The following is a 14,250-nucleotide window of genomic DNA, read 5'->3' as shown; positions in this document are numbered from 1 at the left end:
CTGTGCTTTGCACTACAATATTGCACGTCGACACCCTTAAGCATGGCATGGGTGAAATACAAGGAGGATGTAATTTATATTGAGCACAGTAAAAGCCCTTAGAAGCTCAGGATATCCCCATCCTAGAGTCGGTCACCAGGGCCTCAGAAATTACAGTCTCAAACACTGTGCTGCCGTCTTCATTATGTTGACTGATACAAAACCCTGGGCCTGGATTTTTTCACCTTCTTTTTTCCCCAACGGACACTGGTGCACACGCGTGCGTTCAACGGGGCTTCACCCTGAAGGGCGCATTAGACAACGATTAGGGTGCTACGGCCGGATATTCCAATTACGGTGGCAGAGTCGCCTGACGTACACGCCACCCTCCTTTTTCTTAGTTATGAAGATCACAAAAAAGGGTTTCTGGCCAAGCAGGATTGCTGGGACAAACTCTTACGCATTGGACCTTTAGCACCATGAGCGACGTCATCTCTCCCGAGAGACGCAAATCCTTTCCAGAGGATTTTCTTCATGATGCCAGTCCTCCATGGACTATTTAGTGTTTCCTACTAGAGTTTATCAACTCCCTTTTCAATTTTTCACCTATTCTCTAATGCTTCACCATTTGACTACATTCGGTGATTGCTCCCTTAAGGGTATAGGGCAGCCTTCGGTTCGTGTTTATCAGGATGTATATATATATATTCATTTTGGTAAAGACATGGGTCTTAGCCTCGCAAATTTCCTGATTTCAAATTGATTCATCACTTTCAGCTGTTTTCACCTGGAGATCGGATCCATTGGAAAACAGTTGTAGGTTCTGTCCCACGTCTGTCTGTGGGACTGATCTATTTTTCCATCAGTTCATTCCAATTGTCGGGGAGCAGATACGAATATCACGTCAAGTAGCGGAGGTGATCTTAGCATCTCCCTTAAAGATATCCCCTTCTTGGTTCCAGTACTCCTTGAGACGGGCTACAACCTGCTCGGAGTGCCCCGTATCTCTCCGCACTTCTTCAGGGCCCTTAGGCACAGCGCCGGATGACGATTGAGCAGTTATTCTTAATGCATAGTGGGTTTTTCCGGCACCAAGGCAACTGACCGGGAGTCGGACGCGCTGCAGGCGTTCATTTCACAAACCTGGGTCTTTCCAATCACACAGGATACACGCCAACATGAGAAGGCTGGGTTCGTTGGTAAGCATCTGACGGTGGTTTCTGTGGGGGCTGAATCTCCCCACGTTGTGAAGGATTCTTTCAGCACTACCATCATGGGACTTGGCGGGCCGTTCGGTTCGCAACGGCCATTTGGCCGTTTCTCTGCAAGTCATCCTCGGATGATGGGCTAACCGGTGGACTTGCGCCTGTATTTTGTTAGTTATTTAAAAGTATTGGGGTAACAAAACCTCCCACACCGCAATTTTCCCTTTGTGGCATGTTTCTATAGCTATTTACTTATTTGATATATGGCCAACTACTAATATGCTGGCGGCTATTATCGTCCAACCGACGTTTGGGAACCTATCTACCTGTCGGTGTTTCTACGACGAGGAAGCCCTGGATTTCGCAGGTACAGTACCTACTCCAGAAGGAGTTCCATTTAGTATTCTGGTCGGTATTATATTTTGTTAAGAACTGTTATAAATTGTGCTTTCCAGCCACGGCAAATTATGTGGGGTTCATTGCCTTAAGGCTTGAGCTGGGTTTTCACCCTGATTGGTGATCACATTGCATACGTTTTAAACATCTGTCTGCGGCTTTATAGCCAGAAGGTTAAATTCAGTTGACAAAAATCGGTATTCATACCCCAAGTTGGGGCACCTTCTGTTCGTGGTGCCATGATAGTCTACATTTAAACAGACTATTGTAAACCGGTGGGTGATATAGTGGTAGTAATATTTTAATAAGCGTTAAACTAGCATAATCCGAAGCCTCCGGTCCTGTAATAGAATAAAAAACTAGCTAGCATTTGTGCCAAGAATTTTCCATTCTATTAAGGACACGGAGGCAAGGATTATCCCACCTGGTTTTATTACAATGTTGGTAATAATTACCCACCCACATGTACTTTATGTTCTGTAAAAACAGAAGTTACAGGTTTTTCCTGTCTCATTCCTTTCAGGTTCTGAAAAAGAAGATTGAGCAGAAGAATTTCTGGTTGGTAGGATATAAACTTTCCAGTTTGATTATGGTTTCTTCCATGTTGGAGGATGATTGTGGAGACTCATTTTCCTTATTTTGACTGGTATTGTTAATGTTATTGACTGACAAAGTTCGAGCAAAGAAAGAGGAGCAGAAACAGGATACAGTGGCTCTTATAGGGCTATACAGGATGTGATGTAAAGACGAGCATCATGGGAAATGTAGTTTTAATTGCATACAAAATGATTTTAATTGGCTGCTGTGAGTAGCAAATAAAAGAAAGAGAAGCATAATCCTCGCCTCCGTGTCCTTAATAGAATTGAAAATTCTTGTCGCAAATGCTAGCTAATTTTTTATTCCCTGAATACTCCGTATTTAATTACAATCAGGGGCTCCACTTCTGTCCCCGATAAACAGACCCGATCATTCGATCTGGAGCCCGGAGCCAGGTCGTCTGCGTTAGACGTGCCAGCACAGAGCGGCCGCACAAAGCATGCGCACAGCGCTCTTGTCTTTATCTAGGCCACGCATTGGGCCCCACAGTACCAGTCCTTCCTGACTCAGATGGCTGACGGAGGTATGTTTGTTCCCCAAAGTATTTACTTAGCCACTTTTCTTTAACTCTGTAATGTCCTGTGCGGGTCGTCCCAGTCTGACGTTCTACTTTACCTTTTGTTCTTTGAATTATCATGTCCCTGGAAGGTAAGCACCAACCGCGGTTGGAGTTTTGTTTCAATGTGTTCGCGAGGTGATACTGACACCACGGGGCATGTATTTCAGACAACCCACGCTGTTTCACTCTTTACAAAGATAATTAGTGCACGTTTTAGATACCGCTACATGTTTTTGGGGTCATAGTTACCCACGCTTCCTTATGACTTAATGAGACATGCATGGTATCCCGTCTTAATTCATGATTGGGCTACTGATATCTCCATTTCACATCCTCAATTGAGGCTTTAAGATACACTCTTGGCTTCCACATCCGTTATAAACGGGTAGACCACCCCCAAGCTATAGGGCCTATATACGCTTGTGTGGTTTTCTAATTTATTATTATTGGTCACAATAAGGATTGACCAGTGATACTGTGGGATCCTTTGACACACTATAGTATGTGTGTTGGACAGTTGTGTCAAGGTGACGTGCTGCACCTTCACCTACACTCCCACGAAGTTCCTTTGGCTTAGGTCTGTTAGGCACTTCCACTTTAGACCTTGTCCCTTTTTTAGACTAATGCTCGTTTTCTCTGCTTTTTAAGGAGGCCATCCTCTACGTATTCCAGCTTGATTTCCCTTGCGGTGTTCAGACTTGGTAATTACCACTCTGTTTCGGTATGCATTCACATCTAGCCATGAGGCCTCATGTAATTAATACTAAGTATTCAATTTTGTTTTTGGTGCGCTCTCTCTCTCTGTCCTGATGAAGACCCCATGCTAAGGATTTAACAACCTTGATTATTGGAAGGGTTTGAAACATTGACTTTTGCTATTTCTAAGACAAGTTTTGACGACTGAGATTTGGTTTCAGCGTCCCCACATTGCTATGTGTCTTTGTTGTAGTAATTTGCCTTTCTTAGGCTGAATAGGTTTCATTAAGTTTATATAATGTTAATATGGCTCATTATCTTTCCCTCCTTTTCAACACTCACAAAGGCACATTTACCCTGAGCACGTTATTCTCCCTTCACCCTGTGCACCATTCTTTCAAGTGTATAGATAGTTGTGATGTCTTTAACAATTCATTGATGTTTTGAGATTAAACTGCAGCTATTGCAGACGCATGAATATGATCCTGTGAATGCTTTTATTTTTTCATTTTTCTGTTTTGAAATTTGTTGCTATTGTGACCATTTTCCTATTGTACTGCAGTTCTCACCCTGGTCCAGTAGCATTACGAGTTACCCCGTTGATACTTAACGGTCTGCTCATAAAAGCGGGGGTAATTGTGTCCATCCTGCCCTCCAGGGAGGTGCGCATTTTGTTCCAGCGTGGTGGCGATCCTTTCCACCACCGCCATTACCAAGTCCACTTTGGCTGCTATGTTTGGCTGGCTTGTCCCTGCAGGCGCTCCAGAATTCTTGGGCTTTCTTTCGGTCTGGCCTCGAGGAGGGACATCTTGGTGAGTGTTGGAGCGGAGGCCGCCCATGTCTATCTGCTGACCGCTCTGCATAGGGGGTGAGATGTGAATGTCCTCCGTTCGTGGACTCCCTACTACCCTTCCAACGTCTTAGGGTGGTGCACCATCACAGATGCCAACCAGATGGAAAAAGGGCACTTGTCTTTTTAAGGAAAAGATCTTTAATTAGGACCCACCGCGGCGATTACTAGCACTGCCGCAGTCCTATCAGGTCGGTCCAGGAAAGATCATGTGAGAGGGGACTTGGTCCGATCAGCTCCCGGACCCCCCCTATCTCACCTAGTCGCCTCTGTCTCATGCAATGATCTTTGCGTGCCAGATAAGGTCAGGATCAGCATAGTCTCGAACTGGCCTCCGCACTGTTCCTCGCACAGCGTCGCCTAGGTAGTCTCCCTCTGCCATGTCTTTTTGCACCCGGGGGGCCTAGGCTCGACCGACACCTGAATACCCCCACTCCCCACCTCAGCTGAACAGTGTCACTGCCGGCTGACCTTACAAGTCACCATCTGAATGGATGCAGGCATCCCAAGATGGCATCCTTTGTCATAGGCGAAGGCCTCCATTCAACTCCGTCACCACCAAGGCCTCTTCAGGTATAGGCCAGCAGACTCAAGGGATGTAGCACAGCATCAGGCCCAGTCTCATCCAGCGTGGTCTCTACCCCGCTGCTCCCCTATTCTTATGCCAACATGGGAGGCAGGGGAGGCCACCCCAGGCTCAACAGTGCACCCCCCCAAACGGAAGAGGTCAAATCCGTGCTGGTCCAGCTGTAGGTTTTCATGGGTGCAGCGGTTTCAACACTGGGCCCGCTGCACCCTGCCGTGCCCAAGTCTCACTACAGAGAAGGGAGGGGAAGGCCTCACCCCCGCTCCATGGCGGCCCCCCACTCCAACTAGGCTGACTCCTATCTCCGGTGGGCTTGCAGGGCAGCCCTGGCACTCTCTGCCAGCACCGTGGGTCGCCAAATCCACTTCGGGCCACCTTGGGTGCCACCGGGTGCATGGGAGACATCAAATCAGGCAACACTAACTATCTGGGGCACCCCGCCAGGGCAGGGACTCGCCCTGCCCCCCCAGGGTCCACCGGAGATCTCTCAACTGATAGCCCCAGGGAACCACACCTCACCTTTCAATCCAGCAGGTGAGGGGGCTCCTCCCTCTGATCCCACCAAGTCCTCGGATGGCTCCACTGACTCTGCCACACTTGCCTCTCCCCCAGTTACGGCTCTGCTGCACCTGTCTTACCTGTAGGCATGGTGGGCCGGACAGTCGCGCCACTGCAGCTCGGGTTGCCGTTTCTCTGCTGGTGCTGCACCTTCTCTCGCCTGTCGAGGGGCTCTACCACCTAGGCCCGCACTCACCTTGCATGCCACAACTCAGGGCTCTGTCATCTTGGCGATTTCATTGTCGGGAGACCCCTCGCCCGAATCAGTATATGCTCCTCTGCAAACACCTGGGAGGCAGGGAAAATTTCCCATTGCTGTACCACAACATTGCCAGGATAACCGGGGGATACGGAGCGGAGTGTCTTTAGAACACGTCTGCCATCTTAGGGGCTTGGCCACGCCCTGTGCCTCTGCCCACCCCATTACCCTCAATGCTCTTACCACCTACCCACCACTAAGCCCTAACAAAAAACTCTTGCCACCAAATACCCTCACCCACTCTTAAACCTTACAAACACCCTTACAACCCAATACCCTTAACGAAATCTAAACCCTAAAAATAATCTTGCCACCCAGATACCCTCACCCACTCTTCTGAATATCGTCCGGGCCCTGGGGAATGGGGTCACCAGGGCAGAAATCAGCCTGGGGAGGGGTACCTGACCCCCTCGTCCTTCTTCTAATCAGCCTGGCCCCAGGGTATGGGGCTCCCGGGGTCAAAAGCGGCCTAAGGAAGAGGGCTACTCACATCCACCCCCAATTATATATATTTATTATATTCTCCCCTGGACCTGGCCCACCTGGGCGGCATTAAAATAAAATAAGTACGGGATTCACAGATTCTCCATGAATTTGCTGCACAATTATCAAAATAAACATTTTTGCCCCCAGGTGGGGTCCCTGTAAAACCCCACTGCCAGGCATAGGGAGGCAGGATATTCCTACCCAGCCCATGTGTTTGTTTTCATGTTTACTTGAGATTCAAGCAGAATCCTGAGGCTCAGCATGGCTGCCACAACTTTCTGGTTGAAGTGGTGACAACCCCCTTTTGTACCACTTTGTTCGCCATAAGTTGGCAGGGTATGCTCAGACATGAGTCCCTTGCTCACTTTGCCACTGGATTCAAGCAAGCCGGGCTGGGGACAGCTGAAATGCCGGAAACCGGTCCTCGGAGGCTTGTTTCCGGTCTAGGGAGGGCATGGCTTGGCAGTTCGGACTGGACTGTTCCCATGAGGCACAGGGTCAGACTGATTTGCATATGGCCATGTCTGAACTGGGGTGGCAGAGTGGGCTAAAGAACGGTGATGGATTAAACCCAGATCTGTTGACTGGGTGTGAGTGTTTGATTGGTTCAGAAGCTCCGTCCATCACCACCCCCTTTTGTACCACTTTATTTGCCATAAGTTGGCAGGGTATGCTCAGACGTGAGTCCCTTGCTCACTTTGCCACTGGATTCAAGCAAGCTGGGCTGGGGACGGCTGAAATGCCGGAAACCGGTCCTTGGAGGCTTGTTTCCGGTCCGGGGAGGGCATGGCTTGGCAGTTCGGGCTGGACTGTTCCCATGAGGCACAGGGTCAGACTGATTTGCATATGGCCATGTCTGAACTGGGGTGGCAGAGTGGGCTAAAGAACGGTGATGGATTAAACCCAGATCTGTTGACTGGGTGTGAGTGTTTGATTGGTTCAGATGCTCCGTCCATCACCACCCCCTTTTGTACAACCAATCAGACCTCAGCATGAGATCTGTCGGATCCAAGGACTCTCCGACGTCCCTACTAATACATACATCTTTCTTCTTTAATAACTTCAAAATTACTGAATGGATTTACACCAAAGTAGAAAAAGAGGTCTTTCTAGACCAAGATCTAGCTGTCTGTCAAATGTGGTGTAATGCTGTTAGGTTGTTCGGGATGTGCCCTTGTCTAAAATCCCTAAGGGAAATTGCATGGGGAAAAAGCGTTTTGGGCCCCCCTCCATCTCCCCCCCGTTTTCTTAGCCTCATTTGATGAATTACCCCAACATTTCCCAGATAGCAGATAAAGTGAGTGGTAATCCAGCTTTGATAATTTCGCAAAGATTCGTCAAACTGCTCTAAAGTTATTAGCAAAAAAAAAAATAAGAAACTAGGTCCTAACTATAAATACTTACTGGCGGCCGCCAGTTGGTAATATGTATATATGTGTGTGTATATATCAGGGGGTCCAACCTTTTCTGCGACAAGAGCTACTTTTATTCCACTAAAATCGTCCCGAGCTACTAATATAATCAGACACAATTACATTAGTGGCCACTCTTTGTAAGATTATCATGAATAATCACCTCAATACATCAATCAAATTTGCCAGGAGTAATGTTAAAAAAAAAGATGTCAATGTGCAATGCCTCTACATGGTAATACATATCAGCCATACCTGTAATGTCACTGACACTAAGAGTAATTAGTCTCCCCAATGCCAAATGACTTATCACTCAAATATCAGCTTTAAATATATTTTGGAAATTCCACCATTTTATTTCAAATATCAGCTTATGAGTTCTGAAAAATATACACTTTTCAATTTTGTTACACATATATTAATTCAACCAGGCAAAAACTGTGAATTTAGGGGGCTGGCCTGCAGACAGGCAAGCTACTTACAGGTAGCTGGAGAGCTACCAGTAGCTCACAAGCTACTCGTTGGAGAAGCCTGCTAAATATACATATTCACTGGGGAAAGAAACAGGGGCGTTATAGTTAGGAAATAACATTAAAAAAACCTTAGAAAAAAAAACGTTATAAGGATGTTAGTGAGCAGTCTAAATATCCCAAAAAAGAATTTTGACCTACACTAATATCGATGTCACAATATCGAAGGGACAGAATATCGATGTTAAGAATATCGATGGACAGAATATTGACCCTAAGGTAAGTAATATCGATTTTTTTATATCGATGTAAGTAATATCAAAGTTAGTAATATCGATATCAAATATATCTATGTTACTAATATCGATATTTATATTATTGTGATGTATTTTATTATGTATTTAATATGTATGTGTTATATGTGTTTTGTTAAGTTTTCTACTTGTTTTAAAAGAAATGCATACAATTTTTATATGTTAATAATATTTTTTTAAGTTATTTTTGTTTTTTAGCACCATAGCGGGTTGTGGGTTTATAGGGGAATAGAGTGGGAAATAATTTAATTATACTAAATTAATTATTTTTAGGAATCATAAATTAATTTTAATTAATTTTTGCGTTTAAGTTCTGTAGCGGGTTGTGGGTTTATAGGGGAATAGGGTGGGAAGTAATTTAATTGTAATTAAGTAATAATTTATTTGAAATAATTGGTGCTGGTAATTAAATAATTGTTAATTAATTAATAATTGGTAATTAATTGTTATTAATTGGTAATTCATTTTGATTTGATTAATTGATAATTATGTTAAGTGTATTATATTATTATTGGAGTGTGTTGTGTGTTTATAGGGGAATCGTTTTTGAAGTAATAGAAATGTAATTAAATAATGTTTTTTTGGGGGGTATTGATAATTAATTTATTGGACATTAATTATTAATTGGTAATTATTATAATTTATAATGTTTTGGTTATGAAAATTAATGTATTGTTGTTTAATCATTAATTGACAATTAAATATCATTACATATTATTTATTGATACATGTAATTAATATATTAATAAGTAATTATCAATCAGTGATTAATGTGTATTAGTTATTTATTGTTAAACATATTTTATTTATTAATATTTATTATTTGGTAATTACTATTTATTAATTATTATTTCTTGGTATTTATTATTATTTTATTGTTAATTAATTATTAATTGGTAATTATGTTTTAATTAAATATTTATTGATATTTGTAAATAGTTTAGAGTTATTTATTAATTCATTCATTCATCAATTAAAAAAGTTATTTTATTTATAAGTATGTTATTTTTTACTTCTTTGCTATGCAACACTTTCCCTACTGTTGCACTCTCTGGAATTGGAATAGTAATTTTTACCCCTACGCTATCCAACACTTTCCCTACTGTTGCACTCTCTGGAGTGGGAATAATAATTTATACTCCTACGCTATCCAACGCTTTCCCTACTGTTGCACTCCCTGGAGTGGGAATAGTAATTTTTACCCTGCCGCTATCCAACGCTTTCCCTACTGTTGCACTCTCTGGAGTGGGAATAGTAATTTTAACCTCTACTCTATCCAACACTTCTCTACTGTTGCACTCTCTGGAGTGGGAATAGTAATTTATACCCCTACGCTATCCAACACTTTCTCTACTGTTGCACTTCCTGTAGTGGGAATAGTAATTTTTACCCTTCCGCTATCCAACGCTTTCCCTACTGTTGCACTCTCTGGAGTGGGAATAGTAATTTATACCCCTACACTATCCAACACTTTCCCTGCTGTTGCACTCTCTGGAGTGGGAATAGTAATTTTAACCTCTACGCTATCTAACACTTTCCCTACTGTTGCACTCTCTGGAGTGGGAATAGTAATTTTAACCTCTATGCTATCCAACGCTTTCTCTACTGTTGCACTCCCTGGAGGGGGAATAGTAATTTTAAGCCCTGCGCTATCCAACATTATCTTTACTGTTGGTTTTTTTGGAGTTGGAATATTAGTTTTATTCCCTCTGCTATATAATATTTTTTGTATTATTTTAGTTAATGTAGTTTATAATTAATTAAAAAATTTTGAACAGTAAATTATTTTTTTTAAATTTGTTATACATAATTATTTAATTTTTATTTATGTAATTGTTTTATGTGTATAGATGTATTTGTAATTTATAATATTTTTTAATCATTCATAAGTTATTAAAATAATTATTAAAACTGATTATTAAGTAAGTTTATATAATATTTATTATATGTAAATGTTTAATTAATGTTTCATAACATTTTATATAGTACGTATTAATTTTAAACATTATGAAATATTTTTAATTATGTTTATTTTATTTATAAGTATTATTTAGTTTATTTTACATCATTTTTTTTAACTGGAAAAAAATATATTTTTAATAAGGATATTTTTGACATCAATATTTTTCTCGATATTTTTGTACTTACCATGTTGTAGATATGATGTCGATATGCTTGATATCGATATTTTTGCTTCGATATTTTTGTAGGTCGATTTTTTGACCTTCGATATTTTGTCAGTGATCCAGGGATGTTATAGTTAAGTTCAGAATTTACAAGCACACAACCATAGAAATTCAGCAGTTTTAGTTATTGTAGTAGCCGTTTATGGTATAAAGTTAGAGCATAGCTGGGCATGAGATTGGTACGTTGACAGAGCGTCATGTTCCAGGTTCTCAATGGGAATGTTCAAGTGGAATTTGGGGTTGACATTTGCTTCCAAGCTGTGTCTCACCAGCAGCTTGTTACATCTACTCGTAAATAAATCTACCCGGTGTCTGTGTCCATATTTTTTATTTTATTTTATTTTTATTTTATTTAAAGGGTTTTATATAGCGCTGGCTAGACCCGAAGGTATCAGAGCGCTTTACATGAGATTCAACAATGTAACAGAAAAAGATCAACAATTACATATTACATCAAAAAATAGGCAATACATTAGGAGAGGAGAGAAAGGAGAGAGAAACGTAGTGGAGGGGGAGGGGGAGGTGAGGTAGGGAGGATAAGGGAAAAGACAACAGGAGAGACAAAAGGAAGTCTGTCTAAAGACCGACTGGGTAGGTGACGACCAAGGAGGGAATCCACAGCCCATCTCCCCTATAGTTAAACCAGGTATCTCCATCGGGCATCAGACAAAATAGTTTGGTCTCAAGTGGGGAGGGAAGAAGTTCACAGAAAAACAGGGTAGGGACAAAGGGCAAGAGCAGGTGAGGGCCAAGGACAGAAGCTGGAAAGAGTAGGAGTGGAGAGGGGTGAGGGGTGGGGGAAGGGAGAAGGGGGAGATAAGATCAGGAGAGACGCAGGAGCATTTGCCCAAAGTCCGGCTGGGTAGGTGATGGTCAAGGAGGGAGTCCAAAGTCCATCTCCTCTTTAGCTAGCGAGGTAGCTCCACCGGGCATCAGACAAGAGTAGCTAGGTCACAGCTGTCTAGGGAAGTAAGCAGGGAAAGGGTCCTGGTGGGTGGCTGGGGACAGGGAAGGGCGAAGGCTGGTTGAAGTCCCGACAGTCATCATTTATTAAAGATCAGGGGAGGAAAAAAAACATCACAGAGGGTCTCTCTGAGTCGGCCATAGTCCATAGATCACCACATCATTTTGGCATCGATCAAGCTGCTGACACAGCCCCTCAGAGTACCTCGTCCAAGATCATCGTTTTACTGATCAAGAAATTGACCCCCAACAAGTGAGGAACAAAGGACAACACAAATTGCCAGAACTACAGTGATAACACTAGAAAATAACGTAAAGGGTGGTGAGTGGCGGGCGATCTGTGATTGTGGGGTATTTCAACATTTTGGGGCCGATTCAGATTCGGTAAACTAATCCGTACAATCGAATCCGTAGCCCTTTCCTTACGACTCGTCCAATACTGTTCGAATCCCGTAGTACGATTCGTATGAAAAATATACGACTGAATGCTTGAGAACCGTACGAATAGCAAGGGAAAATCCGTATGACACGGACCCTCAAAGTGAACCGTATGAATCGTAAACATGCTGTACGCGAGCCACACAATCAAATACGAGACAAACCCACACTGAACACACACGCGAACCCCGTAAAACAGCACAAGGAGGGGGAAAACGACTCGTACCACGGAGAACGTCGCGTAACACACAAATAAACAGAAGCAAATACAACTAAACCAGCCATACTGAACCACGCGGACACTGTAAAACAGTACAAGGAGAGTGAAAACGACTCGCACAACACCACAAAACACGTCTCTAGTGTACAAACCATAGAAATGAATGTCCTGGGCAGATCCAAACAGGCAAACAGAGGGGCTAACTCAGAACCACCCGTTATAACACACCCACCAAAAATTCTAACTAAGCCCCACCCACAAATGGACCACTAAACCATGATCCTTTGCAACAGACTCAATTTGCAACAGACACTGCCAACACACCACCAACTGCACACATCCACCTTCACACATACCCCCATTCACATTCAGACCCACACACCCACATCCATACACACCGTCACCACACACCATGTCCACACAAAAGAATCCAAAATTCACAAAGGAGGAGAAGGAGACCCTTGTCAACGAACTCATCAGAGTCGAGCCACAGCTGTTTGGCACATTGGTCAGACGGACCAGCAAAGCTGAGAAAACCCATCTGTGGGAGAGGATAGTCAATAGGGTGAATGCTGTTGCACCCATCAGATGCACAAGGAATGAGTGCCAGGCCAGGTGGTATGATCTGCGGAGGATTATCAAGCGCAAAATGGATGAAGACTATGCAAAGAGCCAGCACACTGGAGGTGGCGGTGTCCGAAGACCAGCACAGTACCAGCCCTGGGAGGAGAAGGTGATGGTTCTGCTTCCACTAGTGGGAGTACATAGAATCGAAGGAGTAGTAGAGCCTGGTGAGTACACAAACAACTCATGTAACATGGGGTAATGGCATCCCCACCCCAAGTACAAAAAATGCCTGCACCAACCCCCAAGCGCCCACCGCCAAGAACTACAGCCAAAAACAACGCTAATGCCACTAACATGTGCATGCCCCATTGAGAAAGCAAGGCCATGCTATATCCCATGCTACAGGAAGCACAGACCCAAGAATGGACGTCCGGTATGCTGTGAGGGTGGGTGTCACAAAATGCATTGTGGGACTCCAAATCAGATCCAATTGCCCTCATCCCATATGGCCCAGGTACACACCCATGCACCATGCTCAATTCACAGGGAATGGGAAAGAACTGACAAGATAGCTGACACTGGGCTCTGGTGTAGGCAACACAAGGACCTCCTGTGACCAGTGCAAACACAAACACAAGGACAACAAGTTCAGATATCTTGGACAGGAACTTACAACCACTGTCACGTCAACATGCTCCACCGGGGGACAGCTACATCACCAGGGAGGTCCAGTGCCAACTCAGACTCCAAATACCAGCATGGCCTGTTACTGTCACGACCATGTATCCTCAGGATCAGGGCGATGCTATATAGGGGTCCACCTCCAGACTGCCCTAAGCTCTGAATATCAAACCACACAGAGCCTAAGGAAATCAGGCGAGGGAAAGGTCAGGAAGGGACTGGAACGGGAAGGGAGGCTGAAACGAGAAAAGCAAAGACACACAAATGTTAATAGGTACACAATGCTGACTACTCTTAGTATTTCTCGCTAAGACACCACCTACCACGGTACTAACTAAAAACACTTCTTCTCCCTCTTGGTAGGTAATGCAGAGACTACTTCCACTTATACCAACAAATCTGTAACACAGAAAGACAACAGCAGCAATAGTAAGGCGAGCCAACACCCAAACACTCCTCTATAATCGTACACCTTCCATGCATACCTTCCAGCCTTCCTGGGTAGAAATTATTCAACTAAATCCATTGGGTAATTCCTCTTAACCATCAGAGGATTAAAGTCCCATAACGAGGACTAACATAGTCATTCAGGATTCCAAAAAGGTATTTGCCAAAATAATACACAGTTCCACAATCCAGATATCCGTGGTTTCAAAGGAACTCCAATAGTAGCAGAGTTTTACAAAGTTCAATGCGCACCCAAAAATGCACGTAGGAGATTCTCCGAAGTTCAGTGCGCACATAAATGTACAAATAGGCGCCTCCTTGAAGACGCTTACCTTCAGTGTCCCCAAAGGAACAAACACCAGCCGGTGCTTGACCCGCGTT

Source organism: Lissotriton helveticus, chromosome 3_1 (assembly GCF_964261635.1).
Source record: "Lissotriton helveticus chromosome 3_1, aLisHel1.1, whole genome shotgun sequence".
NCBI lineage: Eukaryota > Metazoa > Chordata > Amphibia > Caudata > Salamandridae > Lissotriton > Lissotriton helveticus.
The sequence above is the reverse complement of the archived record's forward strand: the minus strand, read 5'-3'. Positions refer to the sequence as shown.